Source organism: Aotus nancymaae, unplaced genomic scaffold, assembly GCF_030222135.1.
Source record: "Aotus nancymaae isolate 86718 unplaced genomic scaffold, 86718_ANA_hifiasm-v0.15.2.pri h1tg000025l, whole genome shotgun sequence".
NCBI classification, from domain to species: domain Eukaryota; kingdom Metazoa; phylum Chordata; class Mammalia; order Primates; family Aotidae; genus Aotus; species Aotus nancymaae.
This window is the reverse complement of record NW_026988438.1, coordinates 6,325,189-6,353,009: the sequence shown is the minus strand read 5'-3', so window position 1 is coordinate 6,353,009 and position 27,821 is coordinate 6,325,189. Positions and strand designations below refer to the sequence as shown.

General features: G+C 33.9%; 1 long non-coding RNA gene across 1 annotated transcript in view; it reads left to right on the top strand.

Annotated features, from left to right (window-relative positions):
• LOC110568987 (uncharacterized) overlaps nt 1-27,821 on the top strand; it is a 510,454-nt gene that overhangs the window by 180,856 nt on the left and 301,777 nt on the right. Inside the window, exon 2 of the long non-coding RNA XR_002479126.2 lies at nt 24,841-24,955. This is a non-coding gene — a long non-coding RNA (uncharacterized LOC110568987). The remainder of the gene's footprint in view (nt 1-24,840; nt 24,956-27,821) is intronic.

The window sequence follows — 27,821 nt, the reverse complement described above, 5'->3', positions numbered from 1 at the left end:
TTGTGGTTCAATTTTAAGTTAGGGCATAATTTGCACAATAACTAAAGTTGAAATTAATACTCAGAAGCAAACCATACTCTATTTAGAACTAAAATCCATTAAGTTGTCTGCATTACAGGAAGAAGCTGACCAATGAAGATAAAGGCAATTTGTTATATTGGAACAGCTGAACTGGTGAAAAAATTAATATAGCATCCAGCAATCGAAGGATGGGATTAAACTCCAATGAAGTCACTTTGTTTTCATTTTAACTCTTAAGAGCATTATTCAAACTGTTTCAAATGGCACTTGGGTTAACACTATCATGGAAATTTTTTAGATTTAGGAAACTTGAAATAATGGTTTCACATTTCTTAATTTCTAGCTTTTAAGCAACCTCTTCTAGACTTTAATGTCAGTGATCTATATGGATGGTAACATATCTATTTTTAATACGCTTACTCATCTTTTCAACTAGTCAAAATTAGGCAGGAAAACATTACCTTACGACAGGCAGCATTATGACAGAAATTTTAGAAATTACATAAAATTATGTCAACAAATGGCAATAAGTTAATAATATATCAAAATACAGATGACTTTTGAAGATTTAGTTCTGCTCCTCTTAAGTGTTTATCTTGAGGGGCTATATTGGCAAGTAATTTATACAGGACAAAAAAAAAGAAGAATCTCTATGAATAGATGGTCAGTGATTGAGTTTCGGTGCCAGGGAAATTGCTAAATTTTGGGGCAGTTTTTCCAGTGTTATTGTCCAAGAATGGGAAAGTAACTCTTGCCAAGAAAATTCAGTGTTCTACAAGCATAACACCATATGTATATGGCACAGTCGAGTTGATTGCCACGATTATCTCTCCAGTAAATGCCATCAATAGCCTCTAGATTAAAAAACAATTGGAACATTCAAGAACACAAGTACGAAAATAAAGCCTTCATAAATTAAATTACATTGAAATGATGTTTTATTATTTTAATTTATGTTGATTTTATATTCTCTCTCAGGAAAATGGCCAGTCTGTATTTGCCAAGTGGAATAACATATACAAAAGCCCAAGGATATGAGGGTAAATGTTTTCCAAATGCCAAAGTTCTACAAGAGGATAGTATTTCGCGTTTTCTTCTGTTGTTAGACTAGAGAATGATTTCACGGTTAGCAGTTTATCAGAATCCTCTGGAAATTTTTTAAATGTTTATTTTCTTATAATACAGATACCTTGGGTAGAACTGTAAATATTACAATTTAATAAATCTTAGAGGTTTCTCAGGATACTCAGGCCTGGAAACCTTACATTAGACCACATACTTCTTCCAAGTAAGGTTCACACTTCTTCCATTGTAGCATCTGTGCCCAAAACAAGGCATAGTCCAAAGTAGAATCTTACTAAGAGTTCAGTAGACAGATGTGGGGTAGTCTCAGCTATAATAGCAGGTGATATCGTTTTAATTGCGTGAGTAATATTGTTCTTATTCTTCATTTTCTCATTTCTGTATCCCCAGTGCCTTTTACTTGACCTATAATAGTGTAAAAGCTAATGAGTACTTGTTTAATGAATATGCAAACATTCAGAATGACCTAAAAATGCAAATGTTTCTACCTGAGAGTCAACACATAGACCTTTTCAAATCCACAATCAAGCTTTATTTATTCAAGGTGCCATGTTTGTCACTTATAGGGATGGCTTGAAGCCACGTGAGCCCTCTCCCTCCTAACACATTTATCCTTATCAAGATTCCCCAAAATGCTGAATGGTCCCTGACTGCCAGAATTTGACAGACATTGGATTGAAGTAACCCGTACTAAAAGTACTGTTAGTAATTCAAGAAATAAAATTGTAAAATTGGATTTCAATCTCTTAGTTTTATTCCTATGTACACTTACTTCTTGTTAGGATATGCTAAAATAATACAATACCTACAACATTTGCTTGCAGCAGAAACATAGGTGACATATTAGACTTTTTTTCCCCTCATCTGTACGGTGCTGTCTGTAATTTCATAAGGGGACTAATGGCTCAAATATAGAAAAGTCAAGTTTCATTGGATTATTATGTGACAGAGTCAAACACTTCATGACTGAAAACATTTTTATTCCACTTACTTGTTTTACTGTTATTCAAAATTAAACTCAGAAGAAAGGAAACTTACCTCTCAAGTCAAGGATGAATCTTCATCCCATTTGAAGTGGTATTTATTAACAATGTACAAGAAAGTTTGATTATTTGTTTATATAGTACTATCTAAATGTTGCCTCATTTGAAATAAGCAGCTCCACAGCCCCACTTTGGAAACATGCACCAAGTTCATAAAGACTGGATATGAAAGTTTCAGAAATACAGGGAACTTAAAAATTAGGGATATCCCATTCATGTCTGTAATAAGGATTTTTAGAGAAGGAATAGTTAGGGATATGGATAGATAGAGAGTCCATAAGATGTTGAAAATCAATAAAATGTCAGAGAACCAGAACAGCTCCTTTTCATTCTTGGGTGACTATATTGAAAGCTTTGTTAAATCATCACTTTAAATGTGTGGGGAGGTAGGATTCTGATTCAGATTTTCCCATTCCCATTACTCTCTTTCATAAAAGTCTCTGTCATGATTTGGAAGCCTCATTTCTTCCATGTTATGCCTCAGATGTTATGGTTTAGTATAACTGATAAAATTCCCCAAAAGCACATAAATGTTTTCACAGATTCACATTATCTGTAGCTTGCACAGTTTTTATTCCAAAGGTCCTTTGCTCAAACCTTTAATTGACCAGCTCAATCTACAAAGCTCTGTGTGGATACCACCTCTTCTGGGGTTTCTTTAACTCACTCTAGTTGACATGTAATACTTTCTCACGTGTTCTTTTAGCTTCATATGCACACTTATACAACAATGGTTCTCAACCTTGCTGAATCATGAAAGGATATCTGGCCCCTATATAAAAACATTCTCCATTAATTGGACTAGTTTACTGCCTTAGCATTGGGATCTTGAAAGCTTCCCAAGTGATGTTGATATACAGCCAAGGTTGAGAACTATTGTTTCATGGTTTTATCTTACTGTATTGAAATTTTCTATTTGTATGTTTGAGCCTTCTGTGATCAAGAATTAGCCATGTTGGCTGGCTCTCACCTGTAATCCCATCACTTTGGGAGGCCAAGGTGGGTGCAGACCACCTGAGGTCAGGAGTTCCAGACCAGCCTGGCCAACATGGTGAAACCCCGTCTCTAAGAAAAACATAAAAATCAGCCGGATGTGGTGGCAGGCACTTGTAATCACAGCTGCTCAGGAAGCTGAGACAGGAGAATCCCTTCAACCCAGGAGGTGGAGGTTGCAGTGAGCCGAGATTACACCCCCGCATTCCAGCTTGGGTAGCAAAGAGCAAAACTCTGTCTCAAAAAAAAAAAAAAAAAAAATTATGCTATCCTTATTTGATTTTCCTTAGATTCCAATACAGAATTACTGCCAAATAGTATATGCATACCCAAAACAGTTGATGACATAAATTGAATTAATGAGAGAGCCTAGACTCAGATTTCAGGAAGTCATGAGGTATTCTTTCAAGCAGTTGAATGTGAATAAAAATAAATAGTGGTTGAGGGCTATATGGTAGATAGGTTGTTCCTTAAATTATAACACAGTTACATTTATATGCAGAAAGCAAGTGAGGGAGAAATCAATGAAAATGGAAAGCCTGTAAGAAGAGTATAGTTATTTAAGTAGATAGGAAGAAGAGAAAAATATAGATTCATACACATTTAAACTCATAAAGGAAGTAAAAACATGACCTAGTTAAAATTTCTTTACCATTTTTTATGCTAAGAATATACAAAATTCACTGAAAAATTAAAAATTAGAAAAACAACTTCCTTAAATTTTAAAGACAAGGTTACCAGTCACTCCACTAACCCAATGCAATGCAGTGCAGCATTTCTGAGAAGAGGCAATATCTCTTTCATTGACTTTTCCTAGTACAAGCCCGTCCCACAAAGTATAAGAATTTACAACAGCCCTTATAAAATTAAAATTCAAGCAAGTGTGAACCAAAAACTTAAGGAATGAAATCCCCCAAAACAGTGTGTTTGATGTCTTTATTTTGTGAAGATTGTATTCTCTATTACTTCATTATGGTTTTCTGCTTTCCCTATACCCTGCTTATGCTTTTTGCTTTTTCTTCATTTCTTTCATGAAAAGTCCTCTGAGACATTTAATTTGCAGTGCACTAGAGAAAGATTTAACAAAAAATTGAGGAAGTAAAGTGAAATTTAAACAATGACCTTCCCTTTCCTCAGACATACACACATGTAACAGATTTATATGCCTTATTGTAAACATTCTGCTACATCTTTCCTCCACCTGCTACAAGGAGTTAGAGAATCTGCTTTTAACAAGGAAGATAAATGCACCAAATGTCACTGAGCCTCAGGGGGATCAGAGATGGTAAAACAAGTTGTTTAATGTTCTTATTTTCTTTTTCTAATGCATGCGCTGAGTTATATTTTCAACCAATCTCTGAAACCACACGGCTGAGTCTGGCCTCTGCGTGGGCTAAGAAACATTCACACCAGTGAATCAAGCCGATAAATAATCATTCTCTTATGGTAGGTATGTGAATAGTTTGAAAGGAATGAGGTCAATAGATGAGGATGACATTTCATTGTATTGGGTAAGGACTGTGCGCAATGCAGCAATGATATTTATATAGAACTTTTATTATTTCTAAGCCGGTTTCTTTTAAGCTCTAGTTATCTTTGTTGTTACTCTTTCTCGTGGCTGACCTTCAGCATAGTAGAGCAGACTATTACTGAGCATTAATGAGCTTTAAGACGATCTAGTTAATGTGCCTCCACAGATCTCACAACTTACTGTCAGAGATGGTTATGAAATTTACTTAAAAAGGATGTTGATTATAACAGTCATGAACAACACTGGGTTTAACAAAAGGAAAAAAGAAAGCAATAGAGTTTGAAATTAAGAATTAAAGTCAGAAAGCCAGAAGGAAAGCAATAAAGAAAGGAAGAAATGTTTATGGATACTTAACAGTAGGACGTATTTATGGGCTACACATGATATTTTGATAAAAGCATACAATGTATAATGATCAAATCTGGATAAGTGGAATATCAAGCACCTCAAATATTTATCATTTCCTTGTGTCAGAAACATTCCAAATGTACCCTTCTAATTAATTTGAAATATACAATAAATTATTTTGTTACCTATAGTCACCCTACTGGGTAATCAAGCACTAGATCTTAATCCTTCTATATTTTTGTGTCCATTAACCAATCCAGCAATGCCAGGGCGGGGTATACATACAAAAGAAATATATAGTACATTGAAGAGATAGCTGCACTCCCATATTTATTGCAGCACTATTTAACGTAGTCAAGACATGGAATCAACCAAGTGTTCATCAATGAGTGAATAGATAAAATGTGTGACAACAAAATATTATTCTGCCATAAAAATAAAACCCTGTCATTTGCAACATGTATGGAGCTAGGGGACACTACATTGTGTGAAATAAGTGAGACACAGAAAGACAAATGTTCTTTGTGTGTTCTCATATGGGGATGCTAAAAAAGTGATCAGATGGAGGTAGTGAATAGAATGGTTGTTACTGGGAAAGACAGTGGGGAGGAGAATAAGAAGGAGTTGGTTAATGGGTACAAAAGTACTACCTATGCATACATATATACTGTGTGTTGATAGTTCACTAATTCATGAAGTGTTTAAAGAGCTAGTATAGGAAAAAAACAGGCAGGCATATTTAATAGTAATTCCATAGCAAGGTACTCTCAATAGTGCTTTAACATATTTGAGTATTTCTCTCTCCATAATTAAACCATTTTAACATATTGTGATTGCTACTGTCTGACTCATTTGCCTAAATGATGATGTCACCACTTTATTTAACCACCTTCAATGCCCCCTCACTTATTTTCTAATAATTCCATGTTCCATAACTCAAAAATTTAGGTTCTTCTTAATATTAACCTGTATGACCAGCCTTACCGTTTCCCAATACAAACCTTCTGGAAACTCAGTGTAGCATATTCACATTTCTAGAACACGACTTGCTTTCTTGCTTACTCTGTGCTTATGCTCATATAGATCTGTCTGCCAGGAGTTTCTTGTTGTTGTTTGTTTGTTTTTGCCATCTTCATCTTGCCATTTGGCATTTTATCCATTTGGCCACCCAAAAATAAAGTGACTTCTTGGAAAATAACTTCCTGGTTACCCCAGGGGATCCCTCACAGTTCTGCCATTTTTGTCAGAAAATCCCAAATGAAGGAGTCTCTGAGCCTACTTTGGCTTAGGAGCCTGCCTCAACCCCCTCCAAAAAATCCTCCAATGATACTTTAATTTTCTTAATTTATGTAATTCAGTTTACATGTGGTACCAAAGAGCTTTTTAGAGAATGATAACTAAACATTTGTAAAAGAAAAAAATTGGCTGTCCCCAGAGTCATAGTCTTTTATTATTTGTGAATGTATTTTAGGAGTTTCTATTATGAATGACATTAAGCCAAGAACCACCTGGTGTTCTTCTCAACTCTGCCATTTTTGTCAGAAAATCCCAAATAAAGGAGTCTCTAAGCCTACTCTGGCCTAGGAGGCTGCCTTACCACCCCCCAAAAAAATCTTCAAACGATACCTTAATTTGTATTTGCTTGGTTACATGTATTAAACAAGTATCTCCTATTATTAAATTTTGGAACAACAATCCTGTATAAAACATCATTAGCAGAAAATAGGAAAATAAGTATCTTGAGATTGTCTACCATGATATTTAAAAGGTATGCTCAGTGATTATTGCCACTGTCCTTACTATCCAGAATCAACTGGATCCCTACATACCCTGCTTCAGCCATCAGTATTTTCATATCCTACAAAATGCAAGTGTTTCTGGATGTTGGATCCATGCTCTACTCCTTTAGTGGGGAAGCTCTGGTTGTGTTGAATGTTAAAGTAGCTGAAGGCAGTGAACTCTCCATCACTAAAGTACAGAAACACTCTTGTTTCCCAGTAGTTCTGTGAAAGTAGCTTTTCTGTTAACAGTGGCTGAAATGTAGAATTAGTGGAAAATACTGCAAATGTGAGAGATTCCTGGCCACCTGACAACAACCGACTTAATTTTGATGATAAGAGAAATGTGTCTGGGAAAATCGCACACACACACACAAAACTGTTCTATTGAATCAGTAGCAGTCTCATTTTCCCCATGTATTGGAAGCCTCCAATAATCAAGTAACTAGAGATTTTGGTCTATATCAGCGCCATCTTTTTCCTAATAGGAGTTACAGTTCTTCTTTCATAATATAAATATTGAGTATCTGAACTCATCATTGCTAGATACTAAATATATTAAAAACAAAGTATTATTTACATAGTCCTTTATTTTTAGTCACCCACATTTCAGGGTTATGTTTGTAATTTATATATTTTTTATGACACCTCAATAATTGGATACATGGGGACGAGAATTTTAATCTTTTTTTTTTTTTTGCTCCTAACACATTTACTGATGCCGGACACATGGAAAGCCTTTGGTGTGTGTTCATTGAATTGAATTAAGTATAACAATGTCATTTTAACAGCGGGGTGAAAATGTTTAAAGAAACAAACTACTGTCTGTTGAAATAAGTTTGTACAACTCCATCAGTTTTTCACATCTTTGTTGGTGCCTCCATAGATATAACACCAAAAAGTGGCATAATTTAATTTTAATCATCTTCGTATTATAACTAAACCTCTGTCTGTGTGAATATTTTCCTTTGAAGCTAAATTGTGTGTTTATTCTTATCCTAATATTTGACCACCTCTTTAATCTGGTTTATTGAAACTAATTCTGTATGTTCATTTTCATAAAGACAAAGTATTCACCACTAAGGCACATTTCCTGGTTGACTACTTCAGAGATGCTTGGGGCAGCATGTACACTGAAGTAAAGTGTTTCTCAGAATATGAACATTATATTTCAAATCAGTATCCAGCTGTTTTATTGTTTTCTTGTTCATAGCCACATAAGGGAAAGTAAATAATACTGAACCAATTAGGAAATCATGTGTCACTCCACTGGTGATGAAAAATGGGCTAGACACAGAATGTCATCAACTTCACTAAGTACAGACATTCCATCAACCTTAGGAACTGAGTAAGTATTTCTAGGCAGCCAGACCTGCTTAATGGATGTCAGGTGTCCACTGAAAATTTGGTACTCCCTTAGGGGATTGGTAATAATACATCAAGGTTTAAGCTTGTGTACATTTCAACATGCATAGATCATTTGGCAACATCTTCAGCCTGGTACACTGTCAGTTGTATATTCAGTGGATTACAATGATTAAGGAAGGCTTTACTTCTGGACAAGAGGCCATATGGGAACTTACAGGTGTGTTTTTTTTTTTTTTTTTTTTTTTCTCCACACATCAAATTTCTTCATAGTAGAACAATTAAATAAGCAAATGGTTCAAGTTATCAAGGTGAGTAGTAGCAATAGGGAAGGAATTTCAGATTTGGCAACACCTGTAATTGTATTTTTAAAATGAAGATAGTGAAATAAACAATGTTTTCAGAAAAGCATATTCCAATGTACACATATACAACAAATATTTTTGAAAAGCTTATGAAAAAATTTGAATTCTGCATTGATTGTATCTAATCAGTCTGTTTTATAATTCTTCGTTGCATGTAATCCAAAAATGTAAATCTAAGTAGAAAAAAAATCACAGTGACAAACTTACACAAACATGTAATTTATTACCAAATCAGTAGTATACATAATAGCAATTCCTTGAATACATATTATTATATTTCAGGCTCTATAATTACTGTCATTATATTTTGTGTTATTAATTTTCACAATATCTTATAAAAATGGAGACTTTTTATCCCTGTGTTGTACGGAAGGGAACTGAGATTTAGAGGATATAAGTAATTTGCCCAAGTTGTATAGCTAACTGGGTAAAGATGGATTTTGAACCCCAGTCATGTAAGTTCAGAGGCTACCCTACATTCTTAAAACATAGCTTCTTTCTTCTTACTAAATGAAAACGTAATTCCACTTTTCTATTTACATGGAGACACAAAAATTGATGACTGTAAAACCTCTGAAGTATACATAATTAATTGCTTTTCTTTGAAATAGGGTTAGTACCTACATTAAATTTAAGACATTTTGCAGTTATGATTAAAAAGTATGTTACAGTTTTTATTTCATTCATTCATTCATTTAATAAATAGTTATTGAATGGAAGGCAATGTAACAAGTATTAGAGAAACATTCATGAAATAAGCGTAGCCTAACAGTCATGAAATCTGATGGGGAAGGCAGGCAAAAATACAAATTTTACAAGTATTTTACGGAAAAAGATCTTTGAGATAATGTGACACTTGACCAAATTTAAATTAAAGGTTTTGCAAGGAAGGGCTCTCTTTCTTTGAAATCGAAATAATTCCATCAATTTATATCATGAAGCTAAGTATTTTTTAATATTATAAAAATTTAATTGTCTTCATAAAGCAGAGTCCAATAAACTGCAGGCAAAATTGGATACACTGCCTACTTTAGTTTTTACATTTTTAAATAGTTACATTTTAAATAGTTACATATTCAGCTATATAATATCCTTGATGTTCTCTCTTGTCTTCAAAAGCCTAAAACATTTGCTGTAACATCATTTAAGAAAGAGTTTTATGACTTTGTCTTAGAGTATTCCATAATTACTTAATATGTGATTGAGAAATACAATTCAGCAAACTTTTAGAAGGCTGGTCATAATGACTGCTAAAGTCCCTTTTATCTTACAGTTTATGATTTTTTAAATTCACCTTAAATTATATTGAAAGTCTTGTAAATCAAAGTATTAAAAGAGCAAGGAAATAGTAATTGTTCTCTAAAGCAGGGGTTCTGAAACTTTGTGCATCATAGATCTTTTTGGAAATCCTGAATTTCTCTGCGGATAAATGCACGTATGTGAGCAAACCCACTGAATTTTCATAGATTTCCAACAGGATCTGGCCTCCTGGCTTCCTATCTGTGGACGATGTAGAGATTCAAGAACCACAGATTTAGAAGTTGTGTTTCTTTGCCAAAAGTTTGGTTGTTTATTTAGCAATGACTCTAAAATCTATAGAGACATAATTTTTTTTATCTGCATTATCTGCATTCCTTTTAGATAGAGGAAATGAGCTGGCCTTGCATAATAAATTGGCTGATGGACATTAGTGATGCCCCCTCTCCATCACCACCCGCCTTTGCTGCTTGACTCTATGGTTAGTTGCTCTTCTTCCTTCCAAATGGCTAGGAGATCTTTTAAACAGTAAATTGTAAATACGGGGTATATAGGAAGCTACAGTATGCTACTCCAATTGGATTGCTATCCCTCACCTTTTATTTTGATATTAGGAAAGCAAAATACTCATGTCAAAGCAAAACTCTTGATAAAGCTTTTAGGACTTCACTAATGCATTCCAACCTCATAGGTTTGGCTCCATTCTCTGAAGCTGAAAATAGCTAACAAATGGCTTTCCAGTACTGCCTGAGTTGTATTGTATTTCTGTTCTGCTTGTTGGCATGCATGATATAGGGAGATGACATCATATATATCGGATCTTTCCCTTTTTAAGAAATTTAGTTCAGGTTTTTCTGAGAGATACCTTTGTTTCATCTTCTCCATAAGTGGGATATTACGGAATAAAAATACAAATTAAAATCCCTTCAAAAAATGAAAACAGTAAAAAGGCAAAATATTCAGAATAAATGTTTAAAGTCTAATACAGACACACATATCTGAAGCACAGGAATATGTTGAGATGTGTCTGCACATGCCCTGATGGATATATATGTATGTATCCCAGTAATAATATCAATTTTAACATATACCTCAGGGAACAATGGGAATTCCAGAGGAACCTTCCAAAACAAAATTTACATTGAATCTTCTCTGTCCTGTGGGAGAACTCAGAAGGATGAATTTTTACATGGAATAATGCTCTAGATATGAGAAAAAAAATCATTTTGCACTACTTTGGACTGGGAGAAATTTGTGGAAACAGGATTTCCGTGAGCCACAAAATAGTTAGTGAACCTCAGGCCTGGCTGCAGAACAGAACAGGAGGCCTGGGGAAGACACAGACTGTGCTCCTGTAGGGGGGACCACTCGCTCTCTGTTACAATGCCATTTTATAAAGTCAGGATTAAGATTTGGGGATTCAGCACACATTCATTTGAGCAAACTTTGGGTGAAATTATTATGGAAAGTTCTTGGAATGTGTAAAGATAAAGAGACGAGTCTTTCTCTTCAGGGAGCTTACAATGTAAAGGGTGAAAGTAAGGTTGTACATGAGTAATTCTGACTGAGTGTATAATAGAATTTCTTAAATTAAAAGCAGAAATCTGCCTGCATTTGTAATAATAGATGTGTCCCGTAATGAAAGAATTCTTCTTAGTATTTTTATTGCACTCTCGTCATTTTCTCCTTCAGTGACTCTAGGAAGCCCACGTGGTTTTGCCAACATATTAAAGTTTGCATTTTTTTTTTTAACCCCAGAAAGGACCCATGTTGTAATAAAGTCAATTTTTAGGCATTTTAATTTTCTATGATATGCCAATTCAAAATTCCCGAACTAAAATTTGGCCTGTCATTTCTTATGTTTTTTAGTCAGATAATCACTGAATGTAATTTAAAGTCATTTAGTTTCTGTTCTCTCACTTCACAATAGATACAATGCAAGAAAACTCAGTCTGTCTGATGGCAAACCCAGTGCTAACAAATTGTCAAATAGGATCCTGAAATGATTAAAGACGGCAACTGAAAATAAAATATTTCAGAGATAAAAGAGAAATGAGATGGAAGAAAAGTCTACATTACCAAAAAGAATAGATTTTCATAGCAATAATGTTCAGTGTTTAAGAATAGATTGAATAATTTTCACTGTCTTCAATATGATTAGGTGAGGAAATACAAAATGTATTATTGAAAGATATCTATCAAATGGAATCAATAACAAACTTTTGGAACTAGAAAGGGAAAACTTTAGTTATCTGGGAAAGTTATTCAGATTATTTAATGTATATGTATCACATGAGGGTGGTGTCACTGTGCTTTAAACAGCATATTAGAAAGGAAATTTTTAAAAGATTATACCTTGATATATTATTTGATATAATCTAGGTTATCACTCCTGTTAGATTTCCTGATGTAGTTCCCCTTGAAACCTAAAAAGAAATGTTAGTGTTTTAAAATTCAGGACCTGTCTGGTACTAGTTGAAAACAAAATACTAATTGATTATAGATTTCAAAATGGCTAGAAAGGAATAATTTGAATATTTCCAGCATAAAGAAAAGATAAATAAGATTATACATCTCCCAATTATCCTGATTTGATTATATGAACACATTATTATATAATATGTATATCTAATATGTATCAAAAATAAGATAAAAGAAAGCTATTAAATTTTTGTGTCTAAACTTTGGTGCCTTTAATATAAACAGTAAGTGGTTATTGCCCTAACATATATCTTATTGTCAAGATAAAGAACTGCTTGTATATATAATTGAAACACTCATGTTGAAAAGGAAAGTGCTTTTCGAGCATCAGTGAACGTTGTGTGAAGACACATTCTAAACTTGGGGACACCTGTAGTGTGGTCTTTCCAAAAAGCATTTTAAAACTTTTGACTTTAGCTAAGTTTAGAGTTTAACCGTACCCGAAAAATTGGCTTCAGGCTAAAATAAGCCCAGTGTCTTCTCATTATTTAAGCACAGTTGTCATTTTTATAATTGATAAATGTAATTAATAAGTATATAAAATATAGTATTTTATGTTATAGTAATTAATATATACCAAATAGATACATATGTAAATAAACACATCAGTCATTATTCTACAGGCTGGCTATAGTATTTAGGTGCCACGACAATGTGAAGATATGAACAAATAAAATCTGTGTATCATTTTTAAAAAGTAGTTTTGCAATCTTTTACATCTCTTCAAATAGGGCCTTTTTTCATTGGCTTCTGCATTTATACTGTGATGAATATGAGTGTACGAAAACACAGAAGAAGCTCTCGGTAGGCATGTATGTGCCTCTTAAAATGCGATGCTATTTGAATATAGTCTTTGCATGCTCATGTTTTTGATGGCTGAATGTTTGAAAAATCTCAATGGTAAATAAATACCAGTTTTATATAAAAACCAGCATATGTTTCAAAATTACTCTATCCTTCTCAAGTATTTTTCCCTACAGTTGTATCCCCACGCCGATCTTCTCTTAGTCTTAGATCATCTTAACTAGAAAACAATATGACAGTTTGTTATAAGCATATATGTACCATATAACCTAGTAATCCCATTCCTGGATATTTATCACAAAGGAATGAAAACTTATATTCACACAGCAATTTTCATTGTTCATTGTGATTTTATTTTTAATAGTCAAAAAGTAGCTCATATGTTCTTCAATGGGTAGATGAATAAACAAACGGTGGTTAAGCCATACAGTGGAATATTGTTCAGCAACAAAAAAAGAACACACAATTGTTAAATGTGACAGCGGGGATGGATCTCAAGGGCATTGCGCTGAATGAAAAAATAATCTCAAAGGTTTTATATTCTATAATCTATTTATATAACAGTCTTAATAAGACAAAATTGTGGTAATGAAGAAAAGATGGGTGCTTGCCAGGAACTAGGATGGACGGAAATTGCTGGGACTACAACGGGGAGGATGAGAGAGTTTCTTTGGGGAGATGGCTCAGTTCTGTGTCCTAGTTTATGGTAGTGGTGGTCACATGAATCTACACATACAATAAAATTTGAAGCAGACAATTGGTAAAATCTGAATGTAGCCTGTATTTTAATTAATAATATTGTGCCAATGCCAGTTTTCTGGTTTTAATTATTGTACTTTGGTTATATAAGATGTTATCAGTAACATAGGTGGAACAGGAGTTCATTAAGAGAAATAAGCCAAGCCCCAAAATGAATATCATGTATTCTCACTCATGTGAGAACTAAAAAAAAAAAAAAAAAAACAGAATCCCATGAAGATAGATTTGTAGTATAAATGTAAGATTTGATGGAAGAAATACAACGTAGTGTCAGATAAATCAGTACTATAATGATAGTTTACAATAACCTATTATATATTTCAAAATAGAATTTAAATGGTTCTAGCATAAAGAAAACACATATTTAACATAATGGATAGTGTAAATGCATTGATTTCATATTTACAAATTAAACAAATGTATTAAATTTTTACAGGTACCCTGAAACTATGTACACCAATCATGCATCAATTACACCTGTAATCGCAGCACTATGGGAGGCCAAGGCGGGCAGATCACAAGGTCAGGAGTCAGAGGCCAGTATGGCCAATAAGTGAAACCCCGTCTCTACTAAAAATACAAAAAATTAGCTCGGTATGGTGGTAGGAACCTGTAATCCCCGCTGCTCGGGAATCTGAGGCAGGAGAATCATGTAAACACAGGAGGCAGAGGTTGCAGTGAGCCAAGATTGCTCCATTGCACTCCAGCATGGGCAACAGTGCAAGACTCCATCTCAAAAAAAATATATATATATATATATATATATATATATATATATATATATATATGTATGTATGTATGTGCATGTGTATATATATATCTCCTAGTAAAAAGATTTTTTGCTAACTACTATATGATTGTACCATTATTTCAAAATAAAAATTTTAAAAAATGGAGGTCTTCGCATAACACTCTTAAAAGATTTACTAGAAAGGAAAGGATACTAGAAGCCTTCTGACACCTGCACCCATAGTCATTTCCTTCTATCCTGCCTCATACAGGAGCACCTCTCCTCCCGTCTAAGATCAAACTGTTCAATTAGGTTTTCTATCTTATCTGTTTACAACTTTTCATCAATCCTATCTACTGTATATATTACCTGTATCTCTCAGCTGTACTCTTTGAGTTTGTAAACTTTCTTTAGAATACATGCCAATTTTTTTTAAAGAAGTAATTCCTTCATTTGATCTAATATTCCCTTCTGCCTACATGCTGTCATTTTTCTTCCCATTTTTAATCCAAACCTTTCGAAAGGTGCATATGTATATAGGCATACAGAAACCACCTCTTCACTTCAGCCTACAGCAGTGCTCCTGGGGAGTTTCAGTGATCTTCAGGGGAGGAGTTTGTGAAGGATGAATCTCCTCGCTAGGCTGAGACCAGGGATTGACTTTTTAAAATTATTGCTGTACTCTTGAACAGAGTACATATTCAAATGTGTAAGCCTAAAATTAACAACCATATATAGTAATGTAAAAATACAGTGAATGTACTATTCTCTAGCTAAGAGGAACTTGTTATTCCAGTGACTTTAATACCATTTATTTAAAATAGCTACTTGGTAATCTCAAGTGCCTCTTAAGATTATCATGTTCAAAACTGAACTCAAGATCTTTTTGATACAACTCATTTATACCCAGTGTTCTCCATTTTAAGAAATGGCACCACCATGCATTCAAGCCTGAGATGTAAGAGTAATTCTTCACTTTTATGAACTTTCATATCCAAAACATTCTCCAATTTTGCAGATTTTGTCTCCCAAGTATTATTTGAATGAAACTTCCCTTTCTCTTCTTGAAATGTTAAATACTATCCCACTTAACTAGCTCTCATCCAAATGGAACATTTGTCGTAATTGGTCTTTATACTTCTACATATTAGTATATGTAAATATATATTAATATGTATTATATGTAAATATGGTATTACATAGCATATTGTATACTATATAACTTTATATCATGTATCCTATACTATTAAAATATTGCAAATATCAATATATATTTGTTAATATATGATATATTGATATATCAATAAATGTATTAATATAGAAAGACCAATTGTTATTTATAAATACGTTGATATATGAACACTTACCCAAATGAATCATGAGTTTACTTGAAGTCGACACATCCAACAAGCAGCAGCAGAGTGCTTACTATGTGTCAGGCACTGTAAGCTATTCGAGATACCAACAATGTCCATGGAGGGCTCCTGCCCTCAAGTCTCAACCTGAAGTCCTGTGCTTCAGGTTGTCAGAGTGACCTTGTAGGGAATCTGTAACCAGTTTACTTGCCATTTTACTTTATCCCTGACAATCCTGAAAGTCTTCATTATGAGCAAAATTTTGTCATATCTCCCTGCAAGACTCTTCAAGTTCTTATGTTGAAATCCTAACTACCAGTACTTTAGAATATGACTGTTCTTGGAGATAGGGTATTTAGAGAGGTAGTTAAGTTAAAATGAGGCCTGAGGATGGACCCTAATCCAATATAACAGGTATTCTTATAATACATAGGAGAAGACCCTAATCCTTATGGCAGGCATCCTTATAAGACATAGACAGGTAGACACAGAGGGAAGACATGTAAGGACACAATGAAAGGTAGTCATCTACAATTTGAGGACAGAGGCTTTACCAACCCTACTGGCACCTTTATCTTGGAATTCTGTCTCCACGTCTGTGAAGAAGTAAGTTTCTGTTGGTTAAGTCACCTAGTTTGTGGTATTTTGTTATGGCAGTCCTGGCAAACAGATGCTTTATCCCCTCTCTACAGGCACTTACTTTTGAAATTTCGGCATACTTTCCAACAAAGCTGACAAGACTTTTTAGTAACGATAACTAAAACTTGCATAGGGCTTCAAAATTTAAATAACTGTACATGATGCCATATTTAATCTTTACACCTGCCTGAGAGTATCAGTGTTATTTCTCTATTTTGTGTGTGTGTGTGTGTGTACAACTTTCTTCCTCTTAAACTCTCCCTGTAAGTGATGGACCCTGGATTAAAACCCAGTGTTTTGATTTTCAAGCTTATGAGTGTTTAAACAATTGCCTGAATATTCCACAAACTGTACAATGAGCAATGCGCAATTAACTGTAATTGTCTTTCTTCATAAAAAGTGGTTAACACAATAGGATTCATTTATTTGTTCTCATCGAGGAGTTTAGATGTACACGTGTGGAGCTGTGTGTGAGTCTGTAGCCTCTGGTGTGTAGCTGAAACATTTACAATCAGTCGGAATCAAACACCTCACAACAGTATTTTCCAAATGATGTTCATTAAGTGAAGCTTTTCTTCTTTCACAACCTAAAATAATCTTGTTTTGCAGAAATAAACAAGAACAGTGGCTTGGGGATATTCAGAGAAGATTCCCCCACAGAAAACAGAATGTGGAAGTTGTTAGTCTTTTTTGCCTCTATGAGCTGTGATGATGCCTTGTGTTTCAAATCACAGCCTTGCAAACTCAGTTTATCAATATCTGGATACTGAATTCAAGATCTTGATACCTTACTGAGCTGCTATTAAAAGCTATACAGGAATAACTTGAAATTTTCAAATATTCTAGTTGTTATTAATGCGTTTTTATCTAGTCAAAGTAGGACTTCTGCCTGGGAATCTACTCAAGTGAAAACTACCTTTCTAATGCATTTTTATATCAGTGGTTTCTTGCTAATTAGTAGAAGACATTCTTTCCTAAGGAGGCTTTCTTTACTTTCATCTCTGCATATTAAGCTGTTTATGAAATACGCTTAATATTTCAATGTTTTCTCAAAGTCTCTGAAATAAAGATCATCATGAAGATCAACAAAACTAATTATGCTCTTTATCGAACACATTAGCTGTCCAGTGCTTCCTTTTTTGTCTATGTTCAGGAATATTAAAAATATTAAAAATGTTAGTCAACAATGCCATTATCTGTATTTGTTAACAAGTCATGGGGACATTACCGTATGTATTAGGTTTGCCGTACAGTGGAAAAATGAAGCAGTTCAGCAAATCCTCAAAGGGCTTATAGTCACTTGAAAGATCAGAATAGGTATGACTGTAAACAGTTTGAAATTATTAGATATAGCACCTTTAAGGTAAGAGAAATAGAGATGCTTCTATCTACTGTTTTTTAAATTGATGCCTTTAACGTCATTTATGTTCAAATTTTAATGACTAGTAAATGCACGCTAAGATCAATTGGTAGTAGAAACAATACCATATTGCATTGTTTCTCATGGTACTGGAAATGCCTTGCTTTCTACATTAAATAAAATGCTTACTGGTGGGCTAAAGTATATTTATTGTGTTTCTATTATTATGTTAACACTTGTCAACGAATTCTTATTTTATTCAGGGTTTTATGATGTAAATGGATGTTGGATTTTGTCAAGCAAAATACCAGCTGCTGTAAAAGTTATATGGTTTTTCTTCATGGTTCTATTAATGTGAAACATTTGATTAAAATATTTTCTAATAGGGGATTAATTCTATTAATGTGCTCTTGATTCTTCTTTTTGAATATTTGCATAAATATTCATAAGTGGGGTTGGGCTGTAAATATTTTGTTACTATATTTCAATATTTTAGAGATTTTAGCATAAAGTAATTTGAGAAATGTCCTTTTTCTATTAGGAATAGTTTAACATTGGAATGATCTTAGTGATGAGGTAGAATTACTCTGTAAAATCTTTAAGTCTAATGTAGTTTTTGCAGGAAGGCTTTTTTAAAACTTAATTTACTTCTTCTATTATAATTAGTCTTTAGACTTTATTTCTCAAGGGTCAATTAAATGTGTTTTTCTTTAAAACGTTATTCATTTTATTTAGGTTTTAAAATGTACTTAGCTTAGTTATCAAAAACAGCTTGTATATTTACATTTTATTTCCTCTATGTTCTTTCTCTTCTTTTATTTCTGAGACAGGGTTCGTTTGTTTGTTTTTGTTTGTTTGTTTGTTTGTTTTGAGATGGAGTCTCTCTCTGTCGCCCAGGCTGGAGTTTACTGGTGGGATCTCGGCTCACTGCAACCTCCGCCTCCCGGGTTCAAGCAGTTCTCTACCTCAGCCTCCCAAGTAGCTGGGATTACAGGCACCTACCGCTACACTCAACTAATTTTTGTATTTTTAGCAGAGATGGGGTTTCACCATCTTGGCCAGGCTGGTCTTGAACTCCTGTCCTTGTGCTGTGTTGCCCAGGCTGGTCTCCAACTCCTGGGTTCAAAGGATGCTCCCACCTCAGCCTCCCAAGTAGCTGAGATTATAGACATGTGCCACTATGCCTGACTTCCTCTGTTTTAATGTCCACCTTGTTGTTGTTTCTAAATTTGTGTGTTTGTGCTTTTACATTTTTCCCTTACTTAGCTTATCCTGTCAGTTTTGTTGATTTTATTGAAGATCAATATGTGAGATTTATTTACTGCTTTCATAATTTTTTGTTGGTGTGTTTATTTTTGCCTTTTATTTCTTATCACTCCACATTTAATTAATTGTACATTTTTTGTTTTAATAATTTTTTTTTATTTCTAAGGTTTTTATTGACATAGGTATTTGATGTTATCAGTCTATTCTATAATTGCCTTTACTGTAAGCCAGGACTCTAAAATGTCCCGTCTGTTTTCAGTAAAATAAAATAAAATGTCCTATTTTTATTATTATTCTATTTAAGCACTTCCATAATTTTGTTTTATATTTCCCTTTTGACCTGAGATTTATGAAGCACACTCTAATTTTCTAGATTAAAATCTTTTTAAAATAATTTTATAATTTCTAGCAGAAAATGTTATTTGATTTACTAGCATTTTTGCAGGTTAACATATGGTCATATTTTTTAAATGCTTCCTATTTACTTGAACATAATTGATCCTTTCGTACTGAGGTTCCTAATTGGATATATATCACTGATCAACTTATTGAAAAGTAAAAGGAGTGTAAAAAACCACAGTTACTTTTCAACCAACTTAATTATTTTTCTTTTACATATTTTCTAACTCTTTATCTACTTTATCGGTCTTGGATTGCAAGATTTGAATAAATTCTGCCGTTATTAATACATTTCTGGATATTGCTTTTGTAAAAGTAGTTTTAGCCTCCTAAAACTTGTTGCTGTACAGATACCAATACCTGTTTGTCATCATTACAATCTGTAACTTTTAGCCTCATGAGATGTCATTTTTATTTTCTTATGCTTTCACAACAGTATTTTACCTCATTAGATATCAGGCTCAAAATTCTGGCTTTTTGTTTGTATATATGTGTGTGTTTGTTTTTGGTTTACCTTTTTAGGTTTAATGGTGCTGAATCTCTTTGTATTATGGTATTTCATATATCACGTTAAAATCTGATTTTTTAACCAATCTGAAAAGCTGTGTTTTTAGCAGTTAAGTTCTCTGATATTTGCTGTTATGATCAATATATTGTCTTAGTTTTCTAATTTTATGTCATATTGTATTTATATATACTCATATTTCATAATCTTGTTAGCAAATAATCTGAATTACAAACATATAAAAGCTATTTCAACTTGGCATATGCATTCCTACAAAATCTCTGCATTTACTTAACAGAAAATAAGAAATTTCAAGGCCATATATGCAGTAAAACTATTGACATTTGAGATAAAAAAATTATCATTCAATGTAATATTATTGATATTTGCATTAGCCATCAATTACCATATAACTAACTTTGTGAATCTTTGCAGATTTTTATAAGTGAAACACTTGCCGCTTTGCACCTGATTATTTTTTAATCTGATTATTCACAGCTTGCTAATTTGTAATTGGGTTTTTACAACTAGAGAAACTCCAGATTTCAGAAAAACTAATTTATATTTTTCTTTGCTTAATTGTAGTGTTCACACTCAAAACAGTGGAGTGAGATGACTTCTAGTGGGTTTTGTGCAGTGTTCTGGAACCAATAAAATATATTATTGATTGCCTAATGAAAAGCACCATGTTCATACAAATTTACTGAGTCTGGGCAGGGATACAACTGCTACTTTTTTTCTGTTGAGAGAATCACCTGCCATTTTACCAGGGTCTATTGCTACATATCAAGTGTGCTTTAAATTAGATTGGGGTTACCTACAGGGAACTTTGTTAGGTGCTCTTATCCTTTCCTTTCCTGCAGAGCTACCCATTGCTTCTAATTTAGCCAAACATCATCAAAGTTAATTATGATTGAGTGGTATAAAAGTTGAAACAATGTACAAGTTAAGTCCCTTTGACTCTCTCAAAATTACAGAGTAGAATTTTATGTTTTATTTACCACATTACTATGTAAGGTTTCAGCAAACTGATGGAGTGGGTAGATTCAATTTGCTGATTTAAAAATCAGAATTTGAAGAAAACACCTAGAAAGGAGATGGTGCAAAAAGAGCCATGCTTACCAGGAACAAGTGAAAAAATATCAAAATATTTTCATTTCATTAGCAGTGCTTTTGACTAATGTTCTCAAAATATGGTCAATGTAGAAATGTCACAATTGTAAGAATAAAAACAAAGTGAATAAATTTTGTCATTGACTCTCATGAATTCATAATCTCGTATGTCATATAGGACATTAGATATCATCAAGTAATCCTGCAAAACAGCATTTGTATTTGTCAGAAAAGTTTATGGTAACAAATATCACCTGAACATCTGTGCTATTAAACAACAAAAGTTTATTGTTCACTTATGCTGTACCTTTAATGCATGTTGGCAGGAGGTTCTGTTCAGATAAAAAGGAGCTCTAGAAAGTAGTATATGGACAATTAAATATTCCAGTCCAGAAGTGACATATGTCTCTTCTGCTCACAACTCATTGACATGGCCCTACCCATAAAGGGCCAGTGATTGCAATTCTTCTATGTGCCAGAAGTTGGGAGAACAATTAATAGTTATCAAAAAACTCTAATGACCACCACAGTACCTAAGAATTAAAATTTTTCTGCACAAGCTTTCTCTTGACCTGCGCCATCCGTATAAGGTGTGACTTGCTCCTCCTGGCTTTCTGCCATGATTGTGAGACCTCCATGATTGTGGAGTTGTAACTCCATTAAGCCTTTTTCTTTTGTAAATTGCCAAGTCTCGGGTCTGTCTTTATCAGCAGCCTGAAAATGGATTAATACAGTAAAGATTTAAAATGGATTGTGATGAGCCCACAGTTAAGCTGTGCTACTAAAACCAGTTCTCCTCTTCCTTCTGTATTGTCTTTTACCCATAATGCTTAGTACATCTATATAATACCTTAGATGAAGTAAGATTAAAAAGAACTCTGTAATGTATGAGAGTTCCAGTGACTCTGAGACAAAGGAAAAAGGAACTCTTCCTTTATAGTGTTGTGGAAGGAAGGGGAGATTTCTAAAGGTACCTGGTAAGTGTGTCCTCTCAAATTTCAAGTCCACCTGGAACTTCAGAATGTGATCTTATTTGGAAATAAAGTCTTTCCAGATGTAATTAGTTAGAATTAAGTCACAAGAAATTAGAAATGGGCCTTAAGTCTGGTATGATAGGTGTTTTTATATACAGAAAAGCTCCAAATCTGCAGACACACACAGGGAAGAATCTTACATGGCAAAAGAGGGGAGTATTGCAGTTATGCTGCCACAACCCTGAAGTCGCCTGAGGCTACTAAGAGGCAGGGGAGGATATTTTCTAGTCCCTTCAGAGGGAGCAGGGCTCTGCTAACACCTTGATTTTGGATTTCTAGCCTCTAGAAATTAATTTCCCACATTTTAGGAATTAAGAGAAATTAAATTCCTACATTTTGGGTTACCCAGTTTAATGTTGCCTTGTTACAGCAGTCCTAGGAAAGTAATACAGATAAGAAACTTCTGGTTATATGGTATGTGCAAAATGTGGCTAATTCTATTTTATAATAATCTATTTATTTGATATTATCTTTATTTTTAAGTTCTAATAGTAATTAGGTAAGCTTACTGACCCACTGATACAGTAAATGGATTACTACTATATGTTTGTATTGCCTGTACATGTGTGAAAAACAAGGTATAAATTTGCATACTACATCTAATAGGTGGCTTTATGTATTACTAAGTAACAATTCGTGAATGGTACGAATGAGGATTACAAAAATTAAGATTTGAATTCTTAACAATAGAAGCAGGATGGCATAACAGAACAGGTGTAAGGATAAAAATCAAAACACTTGAGTTCCAGTGTGGCCACTACAGTTTATATGTGCATGACTCAATGTGAGCCATTGCATTTTTTCACATCTGTAATCAGATAATAAAAATGTCAGACTTCCTATTTCACAGGATTATTGGAGAAATGAATGAACATACTTGAAGTACTTTATTAAAGTATATAGTAATATGAGGTTTATTATATTTATTAGATAATTAAGGTTCTTAAATGAAATATTTATAACTCACATTTGCAAACCACATGTTCTTGTATGATGGCAAATAACTGTTCAATCAATGTGCCTATCTTAATAGCTCAGAGAGAATCTTATCAGAGACAAAATTATTTTCATAATTCAGATTGTCATTTTCAGAAGGTCATCTAGAGCCATTTTGCAGACCCAAGAACAAATGAATGAGTGGCATCTGTAATTTGTAACTTGGGCTTCTCAGTGCACAAACATAGGAACAATAATTCACAAAATCTACAAGTCTTTTTCACACTTCACAGAAACATTTCTAAAACGTTTTATGCCAACAATTGGACCTCATCTTTCTAATCTGATTTTTAGGAAAAATGGAGACAGTGGTGCTGTTATCCAGGGATTTCCTAGAACTGATAAAATGTCAGGCTAGTTACGTGCTTACTCTGTTGATTGCAGAGAGGGCATTTTTTTCTTGTTCATTTTTTGACTTCTATCAATTAGCACAGACAACATGATAAAGGGGAAGAAAGCCAATGATATCTCCATGCATGCAGAATTAAGAAAAATTTATGAACATTGGTACTTTTCAAAAGATAATTTGTCTTCATTTCCATCATTTTGTGTGTACTACTGGCGTTTTGACACCTGCAGATTTTGGCTTGGCCTGTATTGAACAGATGCACACTCCATCACACATGGGTATGGTTTTTAGGCAATGCATTCTCCTTCACAAGCATGTCACCCACCCACCGGAAAGAGCTGAATACTACCATTGATTCTGTATATTTCTTTCAAATCATACTTCGTATTTTATTTCTGCTCATTATTATGATAGTTAAAAATCTTCTGTACCCTACCTTTTAAAAACATAGGTTTCAATGTTATTTACTTCCTTTTTTCTCCCAGTTACTTCTTATTAATTTCATTGATAGGGAATTGTAAAGTTTAACAGAATGAGTGGAAAATCAATGAATACCTCATTGATTGAAATCTCCATTATGACTTTTTAATATATTTAATAACATGGGAATAATTAAGTGCCACTTAACGTCAACTGATTTTATTTAAAAAGCAGTTTTTCACATTTTTCATAATTTGTTTTCAACTTTATGGGCACCATTTGCTTTATGTTCTATGAATTTTAAACACATACTTAAAACTATAACATTATTAAAATATGAAAATATTGATACCCATTAGCTAAAGCTTAGCATCCACTAGGAGGAGCTGAGTGCTTTATCAAGTATATGTGAAATTTATGTCTAAAAACTTTTAATAAAATATTATCAGTATGTTGAGATTAATACTGATAAATGCAATATTAAGTTGAGACAAATTGAATGTTATTATGCTTATATAATAACTTGGAAGCTAAAAGTACAGAATAAATTTTATTGTATGCTTTTAGCTAATTTGATTACTGAGTAGTTTGAAGTAACTAAAATAAAATTCTACATGTGTGATTTTGTTAACATCAAAGATTCTTGTAAATTTTTTGTATGTTTTACAAAGTTAAACTGCATTATAACCAATTTAATACAAAGTAGATCTGAAAGTAGGATATAGTAAAATGCAGGGCAAGGAGTCTCTCTGAATCGTCTGTGATTCTGAGTGCTGCCCAATTTGTGAATTGTTCATTATTCAGTTGAACTCCTTTAAATTTAATTTGAAGTTTTTCTTTTAACAGATGGTGTCAGAAGGGTGGTTAAAGTAGAACTTTAATGACACCTCCGGATTGCTGAGTGAACAAGCAAGGTACCTGCAAGGACCCACTTGTGTCCTTTGATGTCTCACAGCAGTGGGTAAGTTCCCTCTTGGATTTCAGAGCTCCATGGATTTGTGTTTTGATTCTTCTGAGTTTCTTTGAGCAAATTTCTGTTCTAAACTCGGTTTCGAAAGTAGTAACAGAAACTGGACTGCATCCCGGATCAGAGTTGATCTTGTAATTAACTGGCTTGGATCTAGTTAGAGGCCTCTTATATCTGACTGGGTCAGATAGAAACTGGTAGTAAATGGCAATATTGCAGGGGTTGTAACATTTGGCTTGAAAATTTGCAGGGATTTTTGTGTTCTTTGTTTCATTTTTCTTGGATTCTTCAGTAGAAAAATCATTGGCTAAGTTAATCAAGGGAACCTGTGAGCAAAACCGGTATTTTTGCTGAAAATGGGATCCTTAATTTCTAAAAAACTGATTCTCTTTCATTTTACACACTAGGCCCAGGAAGCAGCAAAGTCTTAATAGAAATGGTCAAATCTTACTAAAGATAATTTACAATGGAACATTCTGAATAAACAACAATGCATTGTAGTGAATTTGAAAACGATGGTTCCCCAAAATTAAGTCTGTCGAACTTTAATTGCTATCCCAAGCCAAAGAAAATAGACCGTAGCACCCGCTGGCTGACTTTAGATATGTAATGGGGTGCATTTTACTTGAGTAAAGGGTAGGATTGGGTTAGAGGCCCTCCCCTCAGTAAAGTCCCTCTTGGTTAAAAATGGACTAAAAGTGACAGGGCCCAACTAGGTGCAAATTTGACCTTTGCCAGTTCAATATTGGGTGCTAAGCAGAGTGGCTAGTGTCTATATTTTGTCACACGTATTTTGCTTGGCCAGAATGGAAAATGTTAATTTGGTTGCCCCATAAAAGCTTTTGGGCAGCATCTTGCAAGATGAAGAGGATTTTGCCTATGGTTCTATGATTTTCCTTTGTGATGCAGCTTGGCCCCCAGAGGTATGGTGTGGCAAGCAAGGTAGTTAGGGCTGCTGATGGAAGGGGAACCCATAAACCTGACATCCTGGCAAAAGGGTAGGAATTTCTTACCAGTCAGTTTTCTGGCCTCTCTCTCTCTCTCTCTGTAAATCGGTTGAATGAATGATAAAAACCACTTTTTATCTCCTCTGTAAAGTTTTGATTAATACGAAAAAGGATTCTGAGGCTAGTCTTAAGCTGTAGTGAATCTGGTGTATTTTGTGCTATGAGTTTGTCTTTCTGTGTCATTCTGTCACGAATAGGGGTACATTAGGATAGAACATGGGTTCAAGATGGTACACAGCAAGCTGGACAGTTACAAAGTTTGCTCCAGGTCTCTGAAAAACAAAGAAAAACTGAATGAGGTCTTTATCTTATTTTATGTTTTTGGGAGCTTAACCTTGTAACCATGTGTCAATACCTTCTTTTTGTTTCTGCCATTTTACAGTGGTGTCCCAGGTTCAGTCCTGGCTTAGGAAATGAGTACTTTCTGGTTGGCATCTGTGTGACATTTACCATTTGATAGTTCTCTTCCCCTTCATGAACAACTTCTGGCTTCCCTTCTCGAACTTTTCTGTCTTTGAGCTACCTTTGAAGATTCCAGATTTTGTAAACACTGCATGTGTTCCTAGCCCTGTTTTTTGAAGGATGTACCCTAACGCCAGTAATCCAGTTAAGAAAATTCAAAACTGGCAAATGAACAATCTTATAACTACCAGATCTTCTTGTGGTCTGTGTAGTTATGTATGTATTATGTGTGTGATGTTTGTATAAAAGAGCGCTAATCAACTGACTTAAAGAAAAATAAGTGCTTAAATATTTTGAAATAAATATTAAAACTAATTCCTTTTAGTTCACATAACTTTAGCATTCTTTGGGAAATAAAAGGTTTTAAATATTATTGGTAAAATAAGTACATTTAGTGTAAATTAGGCAGCTTGATATTAGGTTTGCTAAAATCGTTAAGGTCATAAACTGCTGTGACTTTTGAAGATTGTTCAATTTACCTACCTTGAACACATTAGAGTCTAGATAAGGTTTTGGGATATGTTGGATTAGCCACACCCCCTAGCTATGCCAAGAAGGTTATAAAGAGCAGAGTTTTTATAAGAGAGAATCTCATATGGTAAATTCTTGTCTTAAATTAAAATAACCAATTGTTTAAAAAGAGCGATGTTTAGGACAAGTCAGAAAATCCAAGCATATTGTAAGTGGTCTGTGTAAGTCATGAACGGATTCGTGAAAGGAAATTTGTGCACCAAAAGTAAAATTTTCTAAGAGTTAACATTACAACATGAAATTAAGACTACTGAAAAAAATAGTTGTATTAATACATACAAGGTGTATGAGGAGAGTGAAATGTATTTTGGGTAAAGATTACAAGAAGGTGGCCAGGCGGGTGGGAGGATCACTTGAAGTCAGGTGGTGAAACCCTGTCTCTATTAAAAGTACAAAAATTAACCCAGCATGGTGTCACATACCTCTAATCCCAGCTACTCAGAAGGCTGAGGCAGGAGAATCTCTTGAACTTGGGAGGTAAAGGTTGCAGTGAGCCAAGATCATTCCACTGGACTCCTGCCTGGGCAACAGAGTGAGGCTCTGTCTCAAAAAAAAAAAAAAAAAGATTGTAAAAGTCAGGAGGATGTAATCTTTGCCAGTTTAGATGGCTAAAAGATTGTCTTAACTTAGATAAAAGCTAAAGGTTTAAACAGCTTTTGTGGAAGGGTTGTAAAAACTAACCTTGTAAAACAAATTCTGTGTGATAATTCTGTCTGGGATAAGTTTCACTTGGTCGTGATGTCTAATATTTTTAATATGTTGCTGAGTTTGAGCTGCAAATATTTTGTTGACTTTTTGTCTATATTCATGAGAAATATTGATACGTAGTTTTCTTTTTTGTGACATTTTTGTCTAGAGCT